This window comes from Alligator sinensis, unplaced genomic scaffold (genome assembly GCF_000455745.1).
Source record: "Alligator sinensis unplaced genomic scaffold, ASM45574v1 scaffold290_1, whole genome shotgun sequence".
Taxonomy (NCBI): Eukaryota; Metazoa; Chordata; order Crocodylia; family Alligatoridae; genus Alligator; species Alligator sinensis.
The window spans coordinates 287363-304335 of NW_005842755.1; the positions used below are offsets into that span (position 1 = coordinate 287363).

Sequence of the window (16973 nt, forward strand, 5' to 3'; positions counted from 1 at the left end):
ATATGAAAGGATTTCCCCACCTCCGCCAAACATTAGATAGTCCCTAGATCTCTGAAGTTCTAAATTTCCTGCTAAGAGAATCTTTCAAGCCACAGCAAACACATTGGGGTGTTTTCACACATGCTCCAGTGGTGGGAAGGGGAAGGGGGCGCTTCAAATTAGAGTGGCTCTGAGTGCCACTCCAATTAAAGCACCCAGAGCATCTTATGTATCAGCATCCTTGTACTTCAGAATGGCGGCAGAGGTGCTTTACCTAAAGATCATTAAAGGAGTTTTAGTTAAAGCACTCCTGCCTCCATTTTGAAGCCTGGGGATGCTGATACACAAGACGCGGAGGCTGCTAGAGCATGGTACATACCACACTCCAGCAGACTCGATTAATCGAGTGTGCTCTGATGTGCTGTAATTACAACACGCCGGAGCAGCCTCCCAGGTCATGTACAAGCACCCATTTTTCTGAGCCGAAACCTAATTCAAGCTCTTTCAAAAGGGAATGCACTAGCTAGGAGAATAATGTGCCTAAGCAGAGGGTTGGGGGAGGGCAAATATATATACATACACATATATATACACATATACGCGCACACACGTGTGTGAGAGAGAGAGAGAGAACGATAAAGGATATTCTTCCTAAAATCTGGTGCTTACCATGAATTCAGAACACTACTTGTTCCAGTAAAGCATAGGCCCCAAGGTACAGAGTGCCTTGCTTAGGACACTAAATCTTACACTATAAACTATATTGTTTCATACTCTAAGGCTGTGTGTCACAGGATTTATGGCTTTAAATTATCTTTTGGCTCCTGGTTAGAAATATGAAAATGTTGTCTAGTGGTTAGGTTGCTAGCACAGGCCTCAGCAGATGGAAGTTAACGTCCTCTAGGATTTTGGATAAATTGCTCCATCTCTGTCTCTGTAGCAACAGATGTTGCATTTGTCCTGAGAAACTGTGCCTGTATTTGTCCCAGAACAGAAAAGTCCTGGGCTTAGCATGTACGTGCATCACCTATCCTGCTGGAGTTTAGTGGGCAGCTGATGCACTTTTCTGCCACAAACTCAGGGAAGCAATCCCAGGACAGACCTACTTTGTGGTGGCTTGGGACAAATTGCTAGGACTTCTTATCCCATGAACCTTTATTAAGCTATGTCCCAGAACAATGGACATGGGCATCTGAATAATCACACTTTGTCCAAGGAAAAAATGGCTTCTCCCAGGACAAATACGACCTCTGTTTGTAGCCTCTTTGCCTCAGGTCCCCATCTCTAAAATGGATCTATACCACAGAAATGTTGAGAGAATAAATAGGTTAATGATCATAAACCACTGAAATGTTATAGAAGCGATACCAAGCACCAGAGACAGAGGTTTAAATAACAAAGTTTAAATATATAATTAACTTCTGAAATTATAAAACCAGAAATGACCAAAAAACTTTTAGTAATATCAACTGTGAGCTTGACTCCACCATCTAATAACTATACTTTCAAAATACATGAATACATTAAAAACTAGAGGTGAACCAATATATCAACCTGATATCGGATCAGCACCGATATAAAGAAAATTTTCGGTATCAGATGCCGCCAGTAATTTGTCTGATAAACGCCTGTGTGTGCGTGCAGCCACAGTGCAGAACATAGGCAGCGAGGGGCAGAGCCGGAAGCATAGAGAGCTGCCTGCAGCAGGTAAGTCTGGTGTGATGGGAGGGGACAAGGTAGGGGAGGGACGTGGGGGTGACAGATCAAGGCCCCCACAATGAGGGATGGTATGGGGCTGGGGCTGCCCAGCCAGAGCCAGGGCGGGAATGGGACAGAGGCATGGCTCGTCTGGTGCTTGTCTGGCAGCTCCTACCACTGCTCCTGCCACTCATCCAGGAGGGTGGGGAGAGGGAGGGGCCGTACCCCCGGATCTGCATGGGGTGGGCTGGGCTCTTCCCAGCTGGGCAGATCCGGGGACACCCCCACCATGCTCTCCTGGACAAGCGGTGGGAACAGTGGCGGGAGCTGCCAGATGAGCACCAGATGAACTGCGCACAGCGGCTTGAGCCTTCCCACACACCCCTCCAAAACACCATGCCTCCGTTCCATGCCCGCCCCTGGCCACGCATATCCGAGGGGCTCACACCCTGCCCCTGCCGAATGAGCCACTTGAGGTTCTGTCCTGTGCCAGCCTGGCTTGGCAGCACCTGCCCCTGTCCCTGCCCCAATCCCTCCCTCACCACAGGGGCTTTGATGCATCTCCCCCTGCCTCCCTCCCACCACACACCCTTTATACCATACCAGACTTACCAGCTGGATGAAGCTCTTCAAGTTGAAGAGCTGTGTATCAGAAATCGGATCAGTATCGGCCCCCAAAATCTCTATCAGTGCACCCTTACTAAAGGCTACTCATCAGGTTTGTTAGAAAATCTGAAAAAAGAAATCTAAAAATTATTTAAATAAATTTCTTTCACGATATAAAACCCTTTAAAATTAAAATTGAAAGTATGACTCTGCTATAGTAAGACCCAAATTTACTACAATCTATAAAATAAATGAAATAAAAATAATCTTCAAGCACTTCATGTTAGCTGCCAAAGTCAAATCACTAAACTGATGGTCACTGGCTAAGCACTCTTAAACAAACTTAAACTAGAGTTTATGTGCTAAACCAGCTTTTGGTGCAGGCTTTTCTACAGGTGCAGAAAAAATAATTTTCTTAGTTTAATTTGATTAGCTGCTGAAAAAGAATGAAAAATTGAATAAAAATATGAGAGCATGAGATGCATTAGTTTTACAATCGTGATAGACTTGGGGACCAGAAACAACCAGTTTAATTCATCATCTATTAATAAGACTTACCTTTGTTTAATAAGTCACTTGTTTTGTTTTAAGTAACATATTTTGCTAAGAAGTTTATGTATCCAGCCAAATGAAGGTAGTTTAAGTAATAATGTTAAATTGCTGGTTTTTAATCAAAGTCCAATCTCCATCCCAATGGAGCTTGAAACAAGTCAGGATTAAAATGATTATTTAGTAAATAAAAATGGGTAATTCACTATTTTCTAACAATAAAAGTATCAAAATCAAGCAGCTCAGTAAGTTTGAAGTGACTTGCTTAAATAAATGTATGCATGGTGCATCTCCTTGTTAGCAAAAAGAAGTACGCAATTTAGTTAAAGGTTACATTAGCTGTAAATAAACATTATTTAGTGATTACTAGTCATTAAGATTTATTTTTGTAAGGAAAATTAATAAATATGAATCAGAAGTAAAATCAGTTGTTTAAATCAAGGTTTCCTTGCTCACTGAATTAAATCATGATTAAAACTGGTAAATTAAAAAATCAGTCAACGTTGTTACTCATACACATGCCAAAAGAAACAGAAACCAAATATTTATTTTTGAAGAAAAATGGTTCCCATTCTTTCACACAGTCAGACAAGAAAGGCTGTACATTAAGGCATCAGATAGTTTTAAAATGACTTGGGGGGGGGGGGGGGGAAAGGGGGGTCATTTTGGGTTTCTTGTTTTTTTCTACCATCAGGTAATAATGAATAAGGTTATTCAATTCCCTGCAATACCAAGATTCAAGAATCGCTGCACAACTTCTATCCAAGCAGGATAAGTTTCTCCTCTGAGTGCCCCCCCGCCCAAAAAAATCATTAGGCTATTTTTTTTACTGTACTTTGGTAAGAAGTCATTCAGGGTATGGCACAAAACTAAAACACGATAACAATATTTTAAAATATAAAACATAAAACTGCAAGCAGAAGCCACAAATTATTAAACAGAAAAGCAAAGCATCTTAATTTATAATAAAAGACTTCATTTTTAAGCATCCACAATCCAGTCTACTTTTCTATTAGCGAATTATTTTGTTCTTATCACTAATTTCTTTCAGCATGAAATTTTACATGGCTCTCCTTCCTATGTAAAACAGCAGAAAGTAAATGGCTAACTTGAAATCAAAATAATTTTTAAAAGGTTCCAAAAGTTAAAACAACAAAGCCATGAAAAAGGACCATCATCTACCTTTGAATAAAATTAAAATGAAAACAAAGTCTTCTGAGAAGCAACTACTTTTCATTCCTACCATGAGTGCTGAGAATCTAGAAGCAGAACAATATTAAGCAAACTGCCCTAAAGACTCCATGGCTTTATCCATTTTATATGTCAGGAAATTGACAAAGATAAATTTAAATGTATTTATACATTTTATTTAGAAATTTATATCTCAAAGTTACAAACGAGATCTGTGGTCATGCCCAAAACAAAATTCTCCCTATTTCTTCTCTTTCACATTATCTGTGCTAGGCTAAGAGTACAGTCCTCTCAAACACAACTGCTAAAGAGTTCAAACAATTGCATGACTAAATTGCATATGCTCAGATTAGGAGCCTCGAAAACAAAAAAGCCCCAAAATAAAGTAAAACAAACCACCACATACTCCCATGTGTTAGAGCACTTGTCAAACAAACAGTGAGCACACACACACCCAACACACAAAACACTCATCAAGGAGCACCCTCATGCTTTTATTGTATCTAAGGATCTGTAGGGGGATTGGAACGTTGTTGTAACTGTGATGGTCTGGGAAATACATGAGAAGCAAGGTTTTTAGCGATACCTTTTATTGGACCACTTTCCAATAGAAGATATCACCAAAAACCAGCCCCATCCTTATGGGTGTGCGGAGCCCGGGCATATCAGCCCATGTGGGGTCTGGGGGTGGTGAGCGCAAAGAGGGTGAGGGGACAGTGGCAAGCAGCCGTAGCGTGGAGCCAGCAGCAAATGGCAGCCACAGCGGGGCCTGTACAGCACTGTCTGCAGGGCCCCCCAAAGCACAGGGCCCAGGGCAGTCACCCTGATTCACCCCCTACCCCCACCAGGGATGGCCCTGCCAAAAACCTTGCTTCTAGGGTTTTGATTTTATTAATACTAAAATGAAAAATCTCCATTAGTTAACTAAACTTTAATGTTTCTTCAAGGCAGGTTTCACTGTATTCACGAAATTACACATGCACACACTGTACCTAATCTTTATATATAAAAAAAAGCCTTCCTTAATTACAGAAGTTGATTCATAATCCTGTCAGGATAATACCATGAAATTAAGACAGAGATGTATTTCATCACTCTTTATGACAAGATTCCACATGAAGACAAGTCCCATACTTCCTAGTACATCCAGTAGTTATCCGGATGAAAGAGAATAAAATCTCTTGCCGAGAGCATGCTGTCAATACTCATCAAGTGTCTCGGATTAATGCACCAACCATATTATTTGTAATCTGTTTGAAGCAGCTTACACTGCACTGGGTTAGTATAGGCAAGACAAACCAGAACTGCCGATTTGAATACATCCAAAAAAACAAAATGAACATTGCAAGCTTAATCTTTTTCTTCTCACCCCTGCTAGTTCTACACCAATTTAACAGGCCCTCATTAACATTACTATTTTTCCCATGAGTTACAGAATCTTTTTATATGCAAGGGATTTGATTCTCCAATCTTTGCATACGCAGAACTTCAGTGGAGGTCAGTGGAATTTTTTTTAAGGCCTACAGGATTGGGTTCAATTAGCCTTTTTTAATGAGAATCTAAATGGTGAACAATGTAAGAAACAGTCTTCAGCATTCAAACTACTACACAACAAGGATTTGTTTTCATTCTAAATCACAAAAGAGTTATCAATAGCTATGTTAAACTACTGTGTTCTGAAGTAGAGAGGGACGGCTTCAAGAAAAGATTAAAAGGTTTATTTTCAGTATTAAGATGGATACATCATTTAATTCTCATGGACAAGGGCAACCAATGCCATGGGCACCTATACACACGATGGACCTCTGCTCCAATGCATGCTAGCATGCTCCAGCAGCCTCCACGTCATGCATATTCAATATACCCATGTTTCAAAATGGTGGCAGGGGCTCATCCAACGAGCACTGCCACGTATTCAGCATGGGACGCTGAATACGTTGATGCTGCAGGTGCTTTAATTAGAGTGGCTCTCAGAAAGCCTTCCTGCACTAAAGCCTGCCCCACCCGGAGCACGTGTACACACACACCCAGTGAACAGTAGTAAGTGACGTACAACTGCAACTGAAAAACATTTTTTGTTAATTTTAAAAACAAATATTGATACTATTGACATAACATTGACAATGTAATAATGTATATGTTACCATTTTCTGTTAATTAAAAAGTTCTCTTACCTCACATTGCAGCCAAAGAAAGACACAAACCAGAAGACAAGAACTATACTTAATTTATAGCATCACTTCTCCACAGCTCTCTATTTTTAAGTGTTTTCTCAATACCGAATAAAATCATTAGGGTTCAGTTTTACTTACTGAAGCTGTTGGCAAAAAATCAGTTACCACATTTGGGGCAGGATTGGGACCTCAGCTGTGAACCTCAACCTATACTTCCAAAACTGACTTGGAAGTGTACAATTAAGACATCATAGTCCACCACTGAATTTTAATGTTCTGCTTAAGCAAGATTCTTAAGGATGTTCCTACTTTTAAGCATATGTGTAACTCAAGTCGTTATAGTTAGGCACTTAATTAAAAATCTTACTTAATCAAAGCTTAAGTTTCCTCAGTAATAATTCAGGTAGACTAAATTAATTTGAAAGCTTGCATTTACATATTCTTTCCTAACTATTCCCTCTTTTAATGGAGACTATCACTTGCTTTTAAAAAAAAGGAGTCTGTTTAAGAACTTTAACAATTAACATCCTAGGCAATTTATTTTATTCAAATATAGCCAAATCTTCTAAATTTTTTTTTTTAAATGGTGTTTAAAGAGACTTTGAAATATGCATAATGAATAAATCAACCTGAAGAGTTCTGTTTAAATTAGAATTCTTTCAGCCACTTTCTAACCACAAGGGTGGTTTAGCACAGGAAGAGATTACCATAGTGAGAGACCATGTGGAATCTCTGTCATTGAATGAGTTTAAGTGCATCTTAGACAAGCATGTTTGGGATGGTTTTGACAGGAACGATCCTGCCTTGGGCAAGGGCTGGTTGGATCAGATGCCCTTCCAGTCCTATTTTTCTATGATTTAATTTGAAAGACAGATCACAGACAGTTAAACACATTATTTCACAAAAACAACCTGTACTACTTAGATCTTAATTTTCAAAGACAAAGTGAGTGATAGGAAAATGAAACCAAATGGAAGTTTACTCCAAAATCCATATTCTCGCTGAACAGTTTTTCTTATCTCTTTTATGCTTACTCTTATCCCCTCCTTTACCTTTTTCATTAATATCCTACCCTGTTTGGCTCATATTGTCACACTAGAAATATCCTTAATCTCTCCCAGATTAAAAATCTCACACTTATCTCTAGATGCCTTTCTAATTACTGCCTCATCTCCCTTTCATCTTTTAACTCAATGAATGCACTGTTTAAAATTGCTGTCTGAAGTTTCCCCTCCTCTAATTCCTTCCTAGGCCTCCTCAATTTCACTTCCCCACCGCTGAAACTACCCTCAAAGTCTCTAACGACTTCTTTCTGGCCAAAGCTCAGAACCAGAGCTCCATCCTCATCTTCCTTGACCCAGCTGTCTTTGACACAAACATGCTCTTCTTACTGCCTTCCCTTGGCTTCCATGATTCTGGCCTCCCTTACTTTTCCTCCTACCTTGCTAATCATCCCTTCAGAGGATCTTCTTCATTTCCCTCTCCAACAGTCTGTGGGCATTCCAGAGCACTCGGATATTAGCTTCTCTGTACACCTCCGCACAATCTCATCCACAAATGCAAATCTATACCAATACTTTAGAGTCCATCCTTTTAACTCCTTTCTGGACCTAACCACTTTTAATGCATTTATTAAATGGATTATCTGAAGGGGTTTTTTTAGTTAAATACTATCCTGAGCCCCTTGACTGCACTACAGCTAACAGGAAGCATCAACATTGATGTTTTACCATTTTGCCAAAAATATGACAGAAACACTACATAACAGTTTTGAAAGTCCTGATTTGGTGGTGTTTGTTTTGGCTGATTATTGTTCCAACAGTTTTCAATTTAAATCTGTAGCAGATCTGTAACTGAGCAGAGTAACCAAGTGCAAAACTTCCTGGAAAACAGCTATTCTTAAGAGCTTCCTTTTCATATCTCCTATTAAGGGCCAAGCCTCAGCATAAAGTCGGTGTATACCCTGACACTATTCAGTACCGTGCTTCACATTTAGGGATCTGCACACTATGGGGCTAGGCAGGGCTGGCCCTGTTTGCTGCCACCACATGCAGCTCCAGGGACTGACATACTCTAAGGACTCCCCCACCACTGTTCTACACACCCCCCTCCCATATAGCCCCCCCCACCATACCCACAAACACCCCCACCACACACATACTACCCCACCCCCCACTATTCCCCCAAACACATCCTCCCACCCCACCCATCATAACCCTCCCACTGTTCCCACCCTAACCACATAGCCAACACCCACACCCATCCACTACACACACACACATACACCCACTCCCCAGCCACACCCCCACATACACCCCCTTTCCTGCCCCCACACAATATACAAGAGTAGGACTGTATTTTGAGCTGTTATGCAATTGACTATAGATATACTATGCAAACACACAAATCAGGACAAAAGTATGTTTTTAAATAAAATTAAAATAAGTTATAATAGACATTTGATTTTAATTGCATGATTTGGGGTTTTTTCCAGTTTAAGGATGGCAGAACTCACCCTCCCAACAAGGAGTACTTTCAGGGCAAGGGGAGGGGCTTCTGGTGGCAAAGGTTAGGGGTTAGAGGTAGGACTTCCATTCCCAAGATGGCAACCAGGGGGCAGGACTATCCTTGCAGCCCTCAACAGCTCGTCACTTGTTAAGTGGCCCTCCAGCTGAAATAATTGCCTGCCCCTGCCTTAGAAGGCTCTGCTGATATCACTATATCAGTATTTTATACCAGCTAAATACTTCTAGCATGGAAGTAGTGAATACCTGCACAACTGCACTTTTCCTACACTCTGTGTGACCAAATGAGGTACAGTCGCCACAAGTACTATTTCTTTCTTATGGGGCTTTTACTAGCACAAAAACGTCCATCAAAACACATCTCCCTTTCAGTTCCTAACCAATATAGCAAAAATGGCAAAAGGCTGTAGATTATTTTATTCAGTTTCAAAAATGTATGTTCTGATGAATAAACATATACATGCATTTAAATATTTTTACTTTAAAAACAAAAATGAAATTGAGTAGGCACACCTAACTAGAGAACCTGGACCTTTTCAGCCTCCGCAAGAGAAGGTTGAGAGGCGACCTTGTGGCTGCCTATAAGTTCATCACGGGGGCACAGAAGGGAATTGGTGAGGATTTATTCACCAAGGCGCCCCCAGGGGTTACAAGAAATAATGGCCACAAGCTAGCAGAGACCAGATTTAGATTGGACATTAGGAAGAACTTCTTCACAGTTCGAGTGGCCAAGGTCTGGAATGGGCTCCCAAGGGAGGTGGTGCTCTCCCCTACCCTGGGGGTCTTCAAGAGGAGATTAGATAGGCATCTAGCTGGGGTCATCTAGACCCAGCACTCTTTCCTGCCTATGCAGGGGGTCGGACTCGATGATCTATTGAGGTCCCTTCCGACCCTAACATCTATGAATCTATGAACTCTAAGCTAGTTCTCATCAATAACTTAGTTCTCAGACTTAGCTCTCATGCATAAGCACCACACATTAGAAATAATACAATTTTGCAATTTGTTGTAACTGAGCATTCTTCAAAAGATCACTATGCAATCATCTATGAAATTATTATTTTAGCCACCTTTATAAAGCAACAGGTATGTAAGTTACTACGTTAGAAAGGAGAAAATTTAATTAAATTTTTATCCAGCTTTCTTTGTAGAGTAAAATATTTACATTGACACATTCTAGTATAAAGCTTAATATTGGTATTCCCTATGGACTATGGATGCTAAAACACCAAATTAATTACCTGACACATACATATCATGATGAAGCAGATACAAAGGTGTCAAGAGATTGTCAGCAGTGGGGTAAATTCTTGAGTCATATGGGGATATGCCCTGAAGAAGCCTTCAGCCATCTGCTAAGCAGACAGCACCTCAGGGCAATCATCCCTTCCTCTCCTGTTTGCCTGTGCCCCTGTTCAGAGCCCAAAGTAATGAGAGCAACATGATAAAAGTTGTTAGCAACACAATAAGTAGATTTATCAAAACTAGAGAGGATCAAGGAGTTACAGAAAACTTTGCCCAGTCATCTAGGTGCATTAAAGACAGAGAAAATAATTTAGAAGATAGGAGGGAATAGTGATGAGACAGAAACCAGAGACACTAAACATAATGTTCAAAGAGAATGGCACAATTTGGAATACAAAACAATTGCACTTTAGTCAGAAGGTAATAGTAGAGAGCGCTGCAAATCATTCTGACAAGTGTGGTTTCAATTAGTCAAAATGGATCATGTAAGAAACAAATATTTAATAGCAAACTAAAAGCAAATAAAAATTCAGTTTAAACAGAGGGTGACGAATCTTATAGAAAGTTTTATAGCACTGATGTAGGTCATCCACGATGTATTCTAACCTTTGTTCTATTTACACCATTTCACTTCAAGAAGAATAAAGTAAAAAAAGATAGGGGGAACTGTTTCCTGGAACAAATACTTGTGAAGTAGGAATCCGATTTCCAGTCTTGACACAAGCATTACTAGTCTTACTTCAAGTACCCAAGCAAAGATATGGCTCTCATGTAAGCTGTTCCAACGAGGAGAAGAAACTAGTGGAGTGGGAAATGTCTTTAACACAATTGATCATTTATTTTATGAAGGACTGGCAAAATCCTGTTTTCTAAACACAGGAGGAATCCAATCAATTTCCCTAATCACAACAAAAGCTCTTTCAGCCAGCACATGAGGAGTCAAAAGCCCATTTTTCTAGGTTTCTGTCCATGCCATGCAACTGCTCTGGTTCAGGATATATCAGGTTTTCCCCTCCTTGCTTCTCAAACTGAACTGTCTCTTTTTCCTGAACCTGCTCATCCCTACCCAAGACAATGCTCACTAAAACACCCTCTGCTGAGATCTTCAAATTCCTAAGCAGTATTGCATTTGCCTTCATTCGAGGAAGATAAAAGTCAGTGTTTGTGCTTGCAGACTGCTATTTTTTCAGCTATCTGCTTCTATAAAGGAGTTTAATGGCTTACAGCTATTTGAAATGAAAGGCAATGGCTACACCCAACAGTTTGGACAAGATTTAGCAAACCTAGTGCATGTGTATTTACAAAAGTATTAGTTAACATATGTTAACAGACAAGCAAATAAACATGTTACAACATGACAAGAACTCTAGTCTAAAGGCTAGTGATATTTTTTTAATTGGTAGCTGAAAGGAATTCAGCTACAACATTCCTCTCTAATATCACCCTCATCTTGTCATTATCCATCCTGGAATCTAAATAGAGTCCCACAGTCCTCTGCAGGTTTCGTGAATGCCTTCAAAGCATGCATCTTGTACCACTTCTAGTGTCCCCAAACCTTCTGAATCAGAGAGACCTGCTACACATTCAAATTAAAACTGAATGGAAACCAGCTAGAGTTGTTTTCAATTTAATAACATTTTTTTTTAACATTTTCAGTTTTTAGTTAGTTGGCTCTTTTTATAGCTGGGAAGTCATTTTGATCATGATAAGTACTTTGCAAGTGTGGCTGGTCTATATCTATTGTGCATTCCATCAGTTATTTGCATAATATATGTACTGTAACATGTAGCAGGGCCTTAGCCTCTCCTGGTTCTACTTCAACTAGAGATTGGACTCCCAAGTCCAAGTTACCCTCAGAAATTCAAAAATCATAAAATAATTTAGTTATAGCAAAGCCAAGGCCCTTTCTTCATAAGGTTACAGTTGTCTGTTTACATTTTAGGGATAGATTTAAAGCAATCTCACCAGCAAGTTCAAATATTTCTTCCTCTGAAGCACAGTGCAATGACCACTCTCTAAAGCAAGATATTAAACTACACAAAACTATTAATCTAGTCCAGTATCAGTACTGTCAACTCATGGATTTTATCACAAGTCTTGTGATACTTGGTGTTTTTTCTTAAATCTTCAGCTTCTGAAATCAGGTTGTTAACTAAGAATTTCCAATATCTTTAGCAAGTTTCTGGCCCTCATGGCTTCAAAAGTAAAGCTCAACAGCATAAAATCTAAATGCTCCAGTACCTAAAGGGAAAAAAATACTCACAACCCAACATTTCTGAAACTTGATGATGCAACATAACAGTTGTAATGTTACTATAAGGAACAACAATGCCCATACTTAAGAAGTATTTGAAGATATCCAGTGGAAATGAGGGAAGTGGGGTGCGCGCACGTGTGTATACACACACACACACACGTTAGAGAAAGAGAATTCAGAAAATACTTTTGTCCCCAAGTAAATGGAAGTTTGCTGGTTAACCATCTACAAAAGTGTTGAGACACTACTCACAGTAGAAAGGGTGCATCTAGAAGTCTTTGTTGTGTTATGTATAGCCTTACAAAGATCTGTCTTCTGGTTACATACCTACTAATCTAAACACTTCATATTTGACAGCCTAGTATGTAAAGTATAAGCTTCATCATGGTCAGGACAGCATTCCGTACCAGTAGAAGTTTAGAGAGAGAGGCTATTGCAGTAGCAATATTAATGTGAGGGTTTCTGAATAATGCACATTATTTTAGAACTGCCTCAGGAGTTAAAGATCTGATGAAAGCTCCACCTTTACTAGCTACGTAATTTTTTCTCCCCTCCTCTCCTTCCAATGATTTGAAAGAATTAAAGAAACTTGGTAAAATGTGTTAAGGAAGCATAACACAATCTTCATTTTATCTGACCTCATGAAAGCTAGAATAACAGCAAGGTTAAGTCCTGTTCACCTGAACTGCAAGCTGGAAAATCTACCTGTCTGAGTAGAGGGGCCTAGCTTTAGGATCTAGCCTTAGGACCTGGTCCCATAGAACTAATTCTTATTAAAGTTTCATTTTTCAGTTGAAAAATATGGAACCCAGAAAGGAGATACAAACCTACATTTGTTAGCATTAAAAAAAGTAAATTACAATTCTGTAAACGATCAAACTAAAGTCCACTTGCTCTGCTCACAGCTTGAAGGTTCTTCGAAAAATAAAATAGCAATATTGTGAATTATTGGTAGATTTCCCAGTTATTTTCAAAACAGAAAGAAAAAGTCCTGTTAATTCTTGCTGATTTTGGAAAGATTTTGAAAATCTGTCACTTGGGAAAAGAATTCTGTAAATACATTCTAGAGAGATATTTAAAGGTCTACCTGAAATCACAAGACTTTCAGATTCGCAGTTTGAAAGCGCCTATTAAAATAAAATGTATTCACATTTATAGTCACAAAATAAGTATTGACTGTGTTTTGTCATTCAAAAAAACCCAAACAAATCCAGAAGTACAAGCAAACAAAAAACTCCAAGGATGCCAGACGTTAACTATCAAGACACAGCTATCCTTTTTGCACCTGCCTTTCAGTATTTTTTTTTTCCTTAAAACTTACAGAGAGGAAGACGTTATCTAGGTCTTTTCAACCAAGAGTAATTTATTTTCCTTTTGAAATTCTTGGAAGCAAGAGTTTAGGCTTTTTTTCAGTTTACTAACACAAGCTTTGTGTTACAATGCGAGTGCAGCAAAGAATCATGCACTGATAACAAAAAATACCAGATACTGACAGCATGCAAACTATTATCTGCTCAAAAACTCTATATTTATTCAAATCACAATAGGATGACTAATACTTTTGGAATGCGCCAGCTGATAAAATTCGATTACTGGGTTACAATTTTGTAGGGATGAGGAAGCAGTTCTCTATGCAAGGGTGAAGAAACCAAGCACACACAAGCTCAGTCAAATTACTAAGATTCTCAAAATATTTTTGTATGTGATTTGTGCGCAAAGAAGCTCAAGAAGTGCAAGAAGCTCAATACGGTAAAGCATGCACTACAATTTTAGATCTAAAACAAATTTTCATTGTCTATACTATCAACATTTTAAAGTTTGTAATTGTAATCAGTAATACCCTTAAGCAATGACCACACTTTAGTCTTCATAATTTTGCACAAACCCGTTAAGAAACAATGCAAACAAAGCAGCTGAATCTAAAGAACTACTCTATAAGAATACCATGCTGGAATTTCATCTTGGTTTCTCCATGATTCCAGATCAAATATAATCTATTTTCATATTAAAAAATATTTTTAAGTGACAGCCCAGTGCACTGGAGTGCTCCTTCTGTCTTGCATATTACCAGCAATTAAACACCCTGTGGGCTAAATTCAGCAACACCTGCATAATACCAGTTACTTTAAATGCACAGCACACATGCCTAACTGGATCTTAGTAAGAAATTCTGTTCATAGACAAGTAGGAAGAGCTGTGTAACTATGCCACATTAGCTTTATCAATACAGTGACAGTAGGAGGAGTAAATATTTCATTTTAACTAAAGGAAGCAAATACAATTCTTGCAAGCAACATCATTGTGCTTTGGAGCAGAACTTCTACAGAAAGGGGTCATGCATGCTCAAAAAAGAAACCTTTGTGCACCTTATCTATTTGCTGGAGTGATTAAGAGGGTTGAGTGGAAAAGACACATCATAAAAACTTATCCCCATGCTGGTAAACTGGTTAAAAGGTACCCCACATTATATACTAAAAGAAAAATTTTTCCCTAAACAGTCGGGGTGGATGTGGGTGGGTAGGTGGTGAAGTCCTAGCATTGCTTATGTTTGTAAGTCCCACACAGTAGTTTCTACTGAAATAAACCACAACAAAACACCAAAACCTACATCATTATTAAGTTCCAGTGTTTACAGCAACTGAAATTAACAGGAATAGTTCACACTTCTTTCAGCCCTATAGTATTCATCTAATTCATGCACTTAATAAGATTATAAACAAATTCACATTCATCACATTCTTTAAGACCTTTAATACTAAAAATTCTCAGCAGTTGAAGCAGTTGATAAAACAACCAGTAAAGTGCTAGTAATCAAGACTGGGAACCAGAAATAGATTCAGGCTCCCGGAAGAAATCTAAGAGAGGACGAAGACACTGACTACACCGATCTCCAGTAACCCATTACTAATCCTTCAGTGCAACAGCATTGATTTTATGTTATTTTATCATACAACAACCACCACTTAAAATCTAGTGAAGACACAGAACCCGAGAGTCAAAAGTGGTCCCCTAATACATGGATGCAAATAAACCCTTTTATTTATTAAACAGAAAACCAGTAAGAAATAGAAGGGGCATTTTAGACACAAAATGCAGAGTAAGCAGAATCACTTAGGCCAGTGTTTCTCAACCTGGGTTGCAAAAATATAAGAAAGGGTCATGAACTTTAAAAATGAATTCTCCTTTAAAGGAAAAAAAGTGGGAAACTGGGAAGGGTGGCAGAGTTTCAGCCTGCAAGGGGCTACTTGCCCCCCCTCCTCCCATTCACCCTCTGCCCCACATGCTGGGGGGCTGGGGCTTGGGGGCAGTGGGTCAGGAGCGAGGGGTACTGGGTTGGGACTACCGCTGATGTTTACAAATGGGTCCTGATACAAAAAAGTTGAGAACCACTGACGTAGGCAATGCTCTTCCTGCCAAGTACAATTTTCCCCAGAGTCCTCGAGACTGAGAGGGCACCACTAGAGCCCACGAGGATGTCAAAATGACAACTTCCCACTTATTTCTAAAGACTGATTTAATTTCTTTAGCAAGTCACTCTTTCAATATAGGAGCATAGGAAAATAGGCCTAGAAGGGACCTCACAAGGTCATCTAGTCTGGCCCTCTGCTCAAGGCAGGATCATTCTTGAATAAACCCTCCCAGTCAAATCTCTGTACAACCTGCTCTTCAAAACCTCCAGGGATAGAGATTCCACCGTTTCTCTAAGTAGCCTGTTCCAGTGACTGACCACCCTTATCATCAAAAAGATCCTCCTAATCTTCAATTTAAATTTCCTCTGCTGCAGCTTGATGCCATTGCTCCTAGTCCTGTTCCCTACCGCCACAGAGAAGAGCCCATCCTTTTTCCTCAGGTAATTGAAGACGATTATCAAATGCCCCCTCAGTCTTCTCTTCTCCAGACTGCATAACTCTGGTTGTTTTACCCTTTCCTCATAAGTCTTGCCTCCCACGCTCCCAATCATTTTTGTTGCTCTCCACTAGACTCTCTCCAATCTGTCCACATCCTTCTTAAAGCGTGGGGGGCCCAAAACTGGACACAGTACTTCAGGTCATCAGTGCTTGACCAGATGCACAGGCCTAGTGATTACAGAGCAGCCACTGGCATCTTTAGCCTTGCTTTCTCTCTTGAGGCTCGGAAAGCCACTGCTAACTACCTCCTGTGGCTAACCCCACTTTTCCCACCCCTGCTCTGGTCTTTCACCTGCCAAGGGCAAGGCCAAGCCAACAGGAATTCGTGCCAATGTGCTTTGACTGGGAAAGTTCATCCCAATGTAAAACCCTTCACTGGAGGGAAAGCCTGAAAGGCAGGGCTGGCAAAGGAGGAAGAGAGGCCTTGCGGGAGCAACGGCACTGCCACACACAGATGAGTCTGGGCTAGAAACCCGGCCATTTCCCTGGAAACTCCCACAATCTTTATCCAGCATCCGCCTCACCAAGGGCTCCGGGTGGATCAGGGCCACACCATGCGCTCGAGGGCAAGCTGGAAAGCGACCAGCTACAGGGCTTTGGGCGCCAACGCTGGAGCTGACCGGCCCCTGTTAGAGCTGGACGGACATTTTTACCGTGCAAGAATGACTGTGCAGGTGTGGCCTGTGTACATGCACGGCGCAGATCATCAGCCGGTCGCGCAATGAATGTAAGGGGCAGCCGGGCTCGGGGCAGATGCCGGCGCCCCGCGCGCCCTCGGCCCTAGGGGAAGGGATGGGCGGCTCCCGGCCCGGCCTGCAGCAGGGCCGGGGCCCCACACACC

At 40.4% G+C, this 16973-nt stretch overlaps 1 protein-coding gene across 4 annotated transcripts in view; it reads right to left on the minus strand.

The window, feature by feature from the left end:
- Positions 1 to 16973, minus strand: part of FAM169A (family with sequence similarity 169 member A) — a 64859-nt gene that overhangs the window by 47599 nt on the left and 287 nt on the right. The gene's annotated exons all lie outside the window — the stretch shown is intronic.